Genomic DNA, 11,103 nt, shown 5'->3' on the forward strand with positions numbered 1-11,103 from the left:
TTTACAGTAGTAAAGGGATAATTCACCCAAACAATGAAAATTCTGACATCATTTACTCACCTTCGAGTTGGTCCAAATCTGTATAAATTTCTTTGTTCTGATGAATATTTGGAATAATGCTTGTAACCAGGCAGATTTTGCCCCCCACTGACTGCCATAATAGGAAAAAATACAATGGTAGTCAAAAGTGCCCCAGAACTGTATGCTGTCCTACACTCTTCAAAATGATTTCCTTAGTGTTCAACACAACAAAAAAAATGATAAAGTAATTTTTCCTACTATGGATATGAATAATTTTTTTAAGTATAGCCCTTTTAAATAAACCATAGGGACAAATAATTAGCATCACGTCATTGACCCATATAAAAGTACACACACATTTATGCACACACGCACATACAGTACAAACTGTATATTGTATGCCCTAACCATCACCCTACCCTTAAACCTAACAATCACAGAACCCTCACCTCATTCATACAATTAAAAATAAGCATTGTTCAGTTTAATAATGAATGGTAAGACTTTTCCTATCTACTGTATGTGAGGAGTATTTATACACTGCGTTCCAAATAATCATGCCAGTGACATATCAATAGAATTTTAGAACAATAAACACTTTTGTTTTATTTCTCACATTTTTTTGGAATTCCAGACAGCTGGTTATGTGACATACCCGGGTAAATTTAAGGGTTAGTTATCTGATGACCCCAACTTTCAGTTCCAAAAATGGAGATAACTTTCAGGGTATGTAAGTAACCATAGCAACTAACTCTCTGAAGATAACCTGCTCCGGAGCAGGTTATGTTCCAGGGTTAGTTAATTTTAAGGAAATGTTACTAAGCTTTAAGGGTTGTCTGTGCATGTGTGCATTTGTGATGAGCGTCAAGTGGGCATGAAAGCACAGATTACATATAATATATTATAATTTTACAGCAATATTACAATTACATTTCCAATCTCACCCATCGCAATTCAGAATTCACAATTAATTTTATTATTAACTTTATTATTTAACCTTTTAAAATGAAATCATATTTAAATAAAATAATTGTTATTGTTAAACTTTATATATTTATATTAAATACTGTATATACTTTGAATTAGGTTTATTAAAACATCTCCAAATATCACTGGATAAATTTACACACCTTACAATTTACTTTTTTTGTATTGTGAAACAATTTGTATAATAATGTCATTATTTAACAATCACGATCCTGAACGCTATGTGGCTTCCTACAAGAATCAGGCTGGTGGGGGGCTTCCGGGGTACGCGGGGGGAGCGGTCATGTACGGCGGCGGTGTGGGTGGTCTTTTTAGAATGGCCATACCGCTGCTAAAGCGGGGGTTCAACCAGTGGCGTAACTTTGTTTTGAAAAGTGGTGGGGACAAAGACGACACAAACAATACTTTAATAAATTGTTTCTGTAAGAACTCGTTGGGAATATTCATGGACGTCACAAGCGCGAAACATGTAAGTGACTCCTCTAGAAAACAGTATAAAAACTGCAGCGTTTTATCAATGGCTTCAGTGGCGTAACGTTAGTGCGTAAGACACATGACAAGTAATATTGACACTGCCGTGAAGCAGGTTCGAATCCACTGATCTCACTATTCTAATTTTTCACATCACATATCAGATCTGCTTCCATTTGTTTTTAAACTATATCATGTTTTCATCAATATATAATTTAAAGCATGTTGTGCTTTATTATATGTAATAATGGCTGTTGCCGTACGTAATTAAACATATTAATTCGTGATGAAACAAAAAACTACTGAAACGAATGTGTGTTTTCCCCATGTTAAGAATTTGGTGTTTGACAACCCCCTGCTAATAAGGACAAACATTCAAGTATACAGGGGAAACAGATGGAAAATAATATCTTTAAAAAAATCTTATTTTCACTAATTACTACGGGCATTGCCTGATAGGTTACAAATATACAACAAACTTTCTAAACTTTGTTTTGAACTCATGAAACTACAAAGTTGTGACTTTTTCCATTTATTGGAGTTTTCTATCAAGTATCAAAATGTAATTAATCTTGCAATAGGCGATAGCAACCGCATGTCGAGAACAATAAGGACGAATATATAGCACCAAAGTGCAAGTAAGTGCAAAATGTTTGGTACATGTATGACTTGAACAGCCATTTTCAAATATTTTCATCATTTTATTAAAAATAAATACCTTTACAATCGGATATGTGATAGGGAAAAAGTTCAGCAAAGAGCAGTCGCGAACCCACGACGACATGAATCAGGTAACACTTGCTTTACGCTCTACGCCAACGGAGCAGTTAAGTTTCATGTGCCTTTCTTACACTTTGTCTATTCCAATCTGAAACTGATGGGGGGAGTTCGTATAAATAGCCTCTGCTTACAAAGCGGGCTACTTGCACGGTAAATAGACGCTCCGTATTTTTTATTTCATACAATAAGTGGTGGGGACAAGACCCACCCATCCACCCGCAAATTACGCCTATGCAATAAACCCATAAATACACTGTCAGGGTTGCGAGGTGGAAGAACCCATGCGCAGGCAGCAGTGAAGGGGTTAACAAGACAAGATATTTATTTAAACTAAACAAAACAAAACAAAAACCCACGAGGGGGTAAAACAACAAAACAGAGGGGATCTAATAAAAGACTAGACGGGAACACTGAACTAAATAAACTAGACTTAAGAACACACTTGACAAAGACTAACACTGACTAGACTTACTGTGACAAGAAGTTTTCAAGACGAAACACTGGTATACACAGGCACAGGCACAGGCACAGGCACAGGCACAGGCACAGGCACAGGCACAGGCACAGGACAATCCACTAGCACGGGACAAAGAAACATGAGGGTATATATAGGAAACACAAACGAGGGATAACGACACAGGGCAGGTGTGGGTAATCAAACACTCAGGGAAAGATAACAAGGAAACGAGAGGAGCGGGGTCAATGACGAGACACTGGAGAGAACGTATATTATTGTCAAAAGGACAATAATATGTTTCTCTCCACACATAACCAAAAACTTTGTCATGGCTCTGCTACAGGACCAAGAAAAACATGACTAAATGAAGCAGAGCCATGACATACACTGCTGAACAATGACAATTTGTCCCTCCTCCTCGTCAATTCCCTGCCTTCTTCATCACAGTTACTTTATACATTGCATGCCACATACATAACCAAATTTAGCTAGCTGCTGAACAATATCCCAATTAGTGTCGTGGCGAAAAGTCGATCAGCCAATGTAGAAAGAATTCACGAAGACCAGAGAGCCAGGTTTCAAGAGGTTTCAATCTTTATTTGCTCCAGCAATCAAAGAGAGACATACAAAGTTCATCTGATGATGTCCAATGATGTCCAAAGAATACATGTCTGACTCCATCTTTTATACATTGTTCTCAAGTTGTTATCACAGTTCAAACCAATCATGTTTTACCTGACATCATCTTCTACTAACCAGGTTTTACATGACATCACTTATTTTTATAAGTCCATCCCCTTATGACTCGCTACAGTTACATTTCAGCCTGCACTCGCTACAGTTATATTTCCGGCCTACCATATTAGGATTTAATCGTAGGGAGCACCTCTCAATCAACACATACGTATATCATGTGCTCTTTATCTTGACACCTTTCTGGGGGCTTTCGGACAATACATGATTTAACATTGGTTTTAAAAAATGAACTCGTGGTTTAGTGATAATGAGCACCCCAGCGTCCTTGGCTGTATGCGATAAGTTAAACTCCTCTACAAAAGTGTGTGGTTTTATTAAAAATGAGCTCATTGTTTAGCGTAATAATAAGCAACCCAGCGTTCTTAATTAAACTTCTCTACAAAAGTGTGTGTGGTGTACGTGCAGTTCTTGTGTTAGTGTGATAAGATATTTGGTGTGTATGCAGGTGTTCAAGTGTTCAAACTCATACATGAGTCCTGTAGCCCTTGTTAAGATCAGAGAAGTACATGAACTCTATAACTACCTTTAAATGTATTCTTTTATATAAGAAAACGTCTTGGTTACGGATGTAACCTCAGTTCCCTGATGGAGGGAACGAGACGTTGTGTCGAGTCGACAGATGGGGTTCGTCCCTGAGAACCAATCGCTTCCGACTTCTTAGAAAAGGCCAATGAAATTGGCGAATGAAATTTGCATGCCGGACTCCGCCCCCGGATATCCAGGTATAAAAGGGAGATGGCGTGCCTCATTCATTCACCTTAGTTCTGAGGAGCCTGAGACCTCTCACGACTGCTGCAGTGGGCAGCACGTGTTGTGGCAAGAAGGACACAACGTCTCGTTCCCTCCATCAGGGAACTGAGGTTACATCCGTAACCAAGACGTTCTTTTTCTGTCAGTCTCTCGACGTTGTGTCGACCCAACAGATGGGGTTCCTATGGAAAACACCACAACACTGTGCCCTGTCACAATCTCTAGTGAAGCGACGGTGACTGGCCTGGGCCTGTCAGCCGTGAGCGCTACCGCAAAATTGTAGCCTACCAGTGGGTAGGTAGGGGGTCCCAGAGCTTTACTTGAAAGGTGGGAAGGCCCCTGCCTTCGGCCTCACAGGCTACCGTAAGGCCACTGGGTAAGTGCTACTTCCTCAAGCGGGGGATGCGCTACAGAGACCACTTCCTACCGGAGGGAGGAGTTTAGTGGAGATACCAAGATGGTCTCACCGATGGGGGAGAACTCATGGGAAGAATGTGCGGACTGAAGGAGTTAACCGCGAGGTGGAGGTCCACCTAGGGAACGTCATGGGTTACCAAGGTGGGAACCAATCATGAGGATACATCAGACGGAACCGCCCTGCTTGGGGGTTACAATGTCTGGTAGCACTAGGTCCGGTTAGAGACCTAAGTCCGGTTATGTTGTGGATAACTCAGTTGGTACCCGGCCTAAGGGGCAGGGCTGCTCTGCCCAGCCCGCCCGCAGGAGGTGCTTGCTTAGTGATGGATGGAGTGCCTGTTCTTCACCCAGTGGGGGAAGAAGGGTGGCTGGTTTAGTACGCTGACCCCCTTAGGAGAAAGGGGGGAAGGTACTGTCATAGGCATACACTCTACCGGCCGCCAGTCTTGCCTGATGCCTGCAAGACTCGAGCTGATACCAGTTTTACGCGGAGGCTGTAGGACCTCGTGAAGGTGATGGGTGTAGCCCAACCCGCAGCTCTGCAGATGTCTGCCAGAGAGGTGCCTCGAGCCAGTGCCCACGAGGAGGCTGTACTCCGTGTGGAGAGAGCTCTCACCCAGTGGGTGCGGGCGATCTTAGGACAGGTACGCCGTAGTGACGGCGTCCATGATCCAGTGCGCCAATCTCTGTTTGAGAGAGTCCTCCCTGCTGATCTCCAAAACAGACAAAGAGCTGCTCAGAGCTCCTATGGCTCTACACGGATGGGGTTGGGTCTTCCTCCCCGGTGGGGAGCGCCTGTAAGTTCACCACCTGGTGTAGGGGGAGTGGTGGGAACTTTGGGCACGTAGCCGGGCCGGGGTCTCAGGATAGCGTGAGAATCACTGGGCCCGAGTTCTAGGCAATCTGTGGACATGGAGAATGCTTTTAGGTCCGCTACACTCTTGAGAGAGCCATCCGGAGAGCCGTCTTCATCATGAGGGGAGAAAGCGCGGCACCTCCGAGGGGCTCCAGGACCACATCAAGGTCGCAAGAGGGTAAGGAGCGTGGGTGAGGCAATGCCTTCCCGCACCCCTTAGGAACCAATTGATCAGGTTGTGCTGTCCTAGAGACTTACTAGCAACTGAGTCGTGATGAGCGGCAATAGCGGCTACATACACGTTCAGTGTGGAAGGGGAGAGATTACTCTCGAGTCTCTGGAAGGACAGCACGTTCCCAATCGAGCAACTCCACGGGTCTTCTCTTCGAGAAGAGCACCAGGATGAGAAGAGGCACCACTTACAGGCGTATAGCCGCCTAGTGGCCAGGGCCCTAGCCTGAGTGATGGTCATAACCGCCGCAGGGGGTAGGCCACTCAGGAACTCCTCATCACATCCAAGGGCCAGACATGGAGGTTCCAGAGGTCTGCCCTGGAATGCCATAACGTGCCCTTCCCCTGGGAAAGCAGGTCCTTCGTCAGAGGAATCGGCCGGGGGGAGCTGTCATCAAGAGCATTAGCTCCGAGAACCAAGTCCGGTTGGGCCAGTATGGCGCAACTAGTACACTTGATGCTCCTCTTCCCTGACCTTGCACAGGGTCTGTGCAATGAGGCTCACTGGGGGGAAGGCGTACTTCCGCTTTTCCCACGGCCAGCTGTGCGCTAGAGCATTCGTGCCGAGGGGACCCTCGGATGGGAGTACCCTAGCGGGCAATGGGTGGTGTCCAGGGAGGCGAACAGGTTTACCTGAGCCCGCCCGAACTGTACCCAATGAGCTGGACTGTGTGGGGGGGAGTCGCCACTCTCTGCGAGGCGTCAACTGACGAGAGAGCACATCGGCTGTCTGGTTCAGGTCGCCTGGGATATGTGTGGCTTGCAGGGATCTGCTCACCTGCGGACTCCACAGGAGGAGGCGTCGGGCGAGTCGTGTTAGCTGCCGTAAGCGAACGCCACCCTTGCGGTTGATATACGCTATGGCAGTTGTGCTGTCCGACCGGACAAGCACTTGCTTGTCCTACACGAGAGGTTGTAGCCCCTTCAGTGCAAGTAGCACATCCAACAACTCTAGGCAGTTGATATGCCTGTGCAGGCGGGGGCCCATCCATCGCCCCGACACTGCGTGCCCGTTGCACACGGCACCCGAACCCTACAGGGAGGCATCTGTCATCACCACAACGCGCCTCGTGACCTGCCCAAGAGGGACCCCCATCCGTAGAAAGGTCATTGAAGACCAAGGGGTTAGGGTGCGTCGGCAGAGAGGCGTAATCACCATCCGGTGCTTTCTGTAGTCAGTCGCGCTGTAATGGAGACAGAGTTGAGTTCCATACCAAAAAAGAGGATGCTCTGCACAGGGGAGAGCTTGCTCTTTTCTCGGTTGACCTGTGGTCCCAATCGATCTAGGTGCCGAAGCACTAGGTCCCTGTGTGTACAAAACAGATCTCGCGAGTGTGTCAAATGAGCCAGTCGTCAAGATAGTTTAGTACCCGCACACCTCTCTCCCTGAGGGGAGTGAGGGCGGCTTCCACGATCTTCGTGAAGACTTGTGGGGACAGGGAAAGACCGAAAGGGAGGACTCTGTACTAATATGCCTGACCCTCGAAAACGAACCGTAGGAACGGGCGATGACGAGGGAGAAACGAGACATGAGAGTAAGCGTCCTTCAGGTCGAATACCATGAATCCATTTTGACATCTGATAGATGCCAGGATGTGCTTCTGCGTGAGCATCCTGAATGGCAGCTTGAGTAGGTGCCTGTTCAGGGTACGCAGATCTAGCGACCCCCGCTTTTTTGGGGACGATGAAGTACGGGCTGTAAAACCCGTTGAACATCTCGGCTAGAGGGACGAGCACGATCGCTTCCTTTCCAGAGGGGTGGCGACCTCGGCCCGAAGCACGGGAGCTTCCTAGCCTCTGACTGAGGTTGCGAGGATGCCCCAAAACTTGGGCGGGCATCTGGGGAGTTGGATCGCGTAGCTGAGACGGACCGTATCCCATAGTCAACCGTCCAGGATCGACCAACCAGCGATGGAATGGCTGGGGTCGGGCCCGAAAGTATTCTCGATCTCCCTGGGGTCTTCCCATGAGGGCCGCTTTGGCTTCCGCCGCGGCTGCTGATGGGGTGGTGGTCTAATCTTCGATGCCTCGAAGAGGACCAGGGCTGCTGGGAAGCAGACGGTGCACGTGATCTCGGTGGCCAGAGGGCAGTCGAGTCGCGGCTGGGGAGGATATACTTGATATCCTCTGTCTGTTCCTTTACTGTCGAGAACTGCAGCTCGACCGTATCACCAACAGCCCCCCCTTGCGAGATGGCATTACTCATCTGTGCAAGGTTCAGCCAGAGGTGTCTCTCCTGGACCACAAGTGTGGACATCACCCGACCCAGGGCCCGCGCGGTCACCTTGGTTGCCCGTAGAGCGTGGTCGGTGACGGCGCGGAGTTCCTGCATAAGCGCTGGGTCGGTCTTACCCTCGTGGAGCTCTCTCAGCACATTTACCTGATGGACCTGCAGGATGGCCATAGCGTGGAGAGAGGGGACAGCTTGGCCCGCAGCAGAGTAAGCTCTCGACACCTCAGATGCCGAAAAGCCTACGTGCTTTGGACGGGAGTCTAGGTCGAGCCCCTGGGGGATATCGAAGTATTCTCTAGCTGCCCCACCATCGAAGGAAGAAAGGGCGATGGAACTAGTTGATGTGTACGCACCGAAGGGGGGCATTCCAGGTCGTACTAAGTTCCTCATGCACTTCCGGGGGAACACGGCACTGGGGGCGAGTGCGGCTTGGAGTGCACCGCAACCCAATGCCGGTGGCCCGGGAAAGCATGGCTGACATTTTGACGTCCGCTTCTTCCTGAGCTCGACCCCCCGAGGGAGGGAGCTTCAAGGAATCGTCGGGGTCTGATGCCAGTAAGTCACCCTCCGATGCTGCAACAGACATCTCATCATCACGTACCGTTTCCGATACGTGGTTGAGGAACAAGACGGTGGGACCGTCTCATGGGGAACGGTCAGACGAGCGAGACGAGGTGCGAACGGTCCGCGAGCCAGTGGCACTCACAGTAATCCTCATATCACCCTCGCTGCTCGCCGTAGCGGGCGGCAGGGCCGTAGTCCTGCCGTCACAGAATGGGAAGCAGACGAGGCGGTGGCTGAGTCCCGTGGGAACACAGCCACCCGTGACGCAACGTCTGAATTGTCAACCGCAGTGCAGGCAGGACGTATCCACAACATCTGCCCCAGCGTACTGGAAGCAGACATCGTGTCCGTCCCCCTCCTCGATGAGTGTGTTGCACCCACGAGAACAGCGGGACATGCCACGCTGGAGAAATTTGCTCTTTTAGAGAAAAATCTCGAACACTTGTGGAACCGCCGAGACGCCTAGGGGAAGTCGCAGCAGGAAGGGACAGTCCGCTGCACCACGTCATAGAACCGGCAGTCTTGTAGTTGCTATTTGTAGCGAAGTCTTTTGATCATGAGTGAAGGCTCCGAAGAACAAAAGGTTAATGAATGAGGCACGCGGGGCGGAGTCCGGCATGCAAATTTCATTCGCCAATTTCATTGACCTTTTCTAAGAAGTCGGAAGCGATTGGTTCTCAGGGACGAACCCCATCTGTCGGCTCGACACAACGTCGAGAGACCGACAGAAAGGGAACTCCGTAATATATTTAGAATATAAGAAAAGTCAATAACATTTCTAGAAAAACCACCATATTAGCAATTAGCATTAGTCTAAAAAACGAAATACAGTATAATACAGAAAACACTCGACATGTCAACAAAACATAAACAGAACATCTTCCCAAACACATATCAAGCTTATTTAAAAACCTCGAAAGCATAAACACTCATTCAAAGTACCTGGAAAGGGGAGATGTAAATAACCATAACCATAAGTTCCCGCCTCCTCAGCACCATAAATCTAACACACCAAGAGAGGCGGGACTTAAGGCAGAACAGCCAATCATCAGCCGGTCACACTCAAAGCCGGTGTCATGTTTGAGAGGGAGGGGAGAGAAGGCAGCCGCATCGAGCGCAGACAAAGAGCTGCCAGAGAAACGGAGGAGCGACTGCTGTAAATCGTTTGTGCAAAACTGCGGAAAAACTGCAGAAAAAGTGCGGGTGTTGAACCCTCTCACCGGGAAAAGTCCCCCACGGGTGCGACGCCACTGCACGCGCACACACACACACACACACACACACGCACACACACACACACACACGCACACACACACACACACACACGCGCGCGCGCGCACACACACACACACACACACACACACACACACACAACAAGATTGACAGGCCATAAAAGTCACCATTTGAGTGACACAAGGTATATGATTATACTACTCACGTCACGCTGTGAAATAGGTCTATAAAGGGAATGCATTGACGTCACTTTCCCACTTGAATATGTCGGGAGACGCCCTGGGACACGCTCCCCTGGGTAGCAAAACACCCAGCAAAATGGCTGAGGAGAATAGGAGAAACAAAGAAACCGGGACTAAAACACTCAATTCTTTGCTGAACTTACAGGCAGCTGGACTCGACGTGATCCTTACGGCTTCACTATGACTTACAAAGGAATCAGGTGTTCATGGACACTAAAATGTTGCGCGGAATTGCGTTTCCTGACAATTTAAGTAGTCATTTTGCTGAAAGCTCCGCGCTCCGGCGTGCTCGCGTGGTGTTCACGTGGTAAGGTGACGACACGTCCATACGCTCTATTGACAGCCCCATTAACCACGTGACCACGCGGCAGCGAGATCAGTGTGTCTCAACTCTGTTTTTCAACGACTCAAGAGCGATCCGTGAAAACGATCTCTTATTTCAGATATAAAGTGAATAACCTCACGTTAAACCTTTTATCCCCCATAGAAGTCCATTATAAGGAGTCCAGTTTACAAGTGTAATACATGGGATTGTTAATGTGTAAAACATCTGTTCACAGTGAGTTATAATAAAAAATATGCAAATAGCAAAGAATGGAGTGAATTATTAATATGTTAATTTTTAGCTTGAAGTGTGAAACTTGTTCTCATACATAGATATGGCCTATTAATATGATTTTTTCTAATAAACTACAGTAAACGGAGAGTAAAATAAAACTAAAATAATTTATTAACCTGCCGCCCCCTCTAGTGGACAGAGTTGGTTATTACTGTCTTCATTGCTCAGATAACGCAAGTCATTGGGATTTTTTTGATCGTCCTACCATTAAGAAATGATTTAGAAAAAAGATAGCAACACTATATGTAACAACCCTACATTTAGCAACTATTAATAATAATAATAACGATAATAATAATGTTCAAATATACATTGGCTTTTTAAGCAAACATAAAAAAACTCAGAAAAACATAATTTTCATGTAAATTAAATAGGGTAGTGTGAACTTTACTTTTATCCAAAGAGAGAATATGTTGTGTTTATGTACTTTATCAACGCGAATTACACTATTCATGCAATGCTTCATAAAAATAATCTGTGTCAGCA

The sequence above is a fragment of the Triplophysa rosa genome, linkage group LG4 (assembly GCF_024868665.1).
Source record: "Triplophysa rosa linkage group LG4, Trosa_1v2, whole genome shotgun sequence".
Taxonomy (NCBI): Eukaryota; Metazoa; Chordata; class Actinopteri; order Cypriniformes; family Nemacheilidae; genus Triplophysa; species Triplophysa rosa.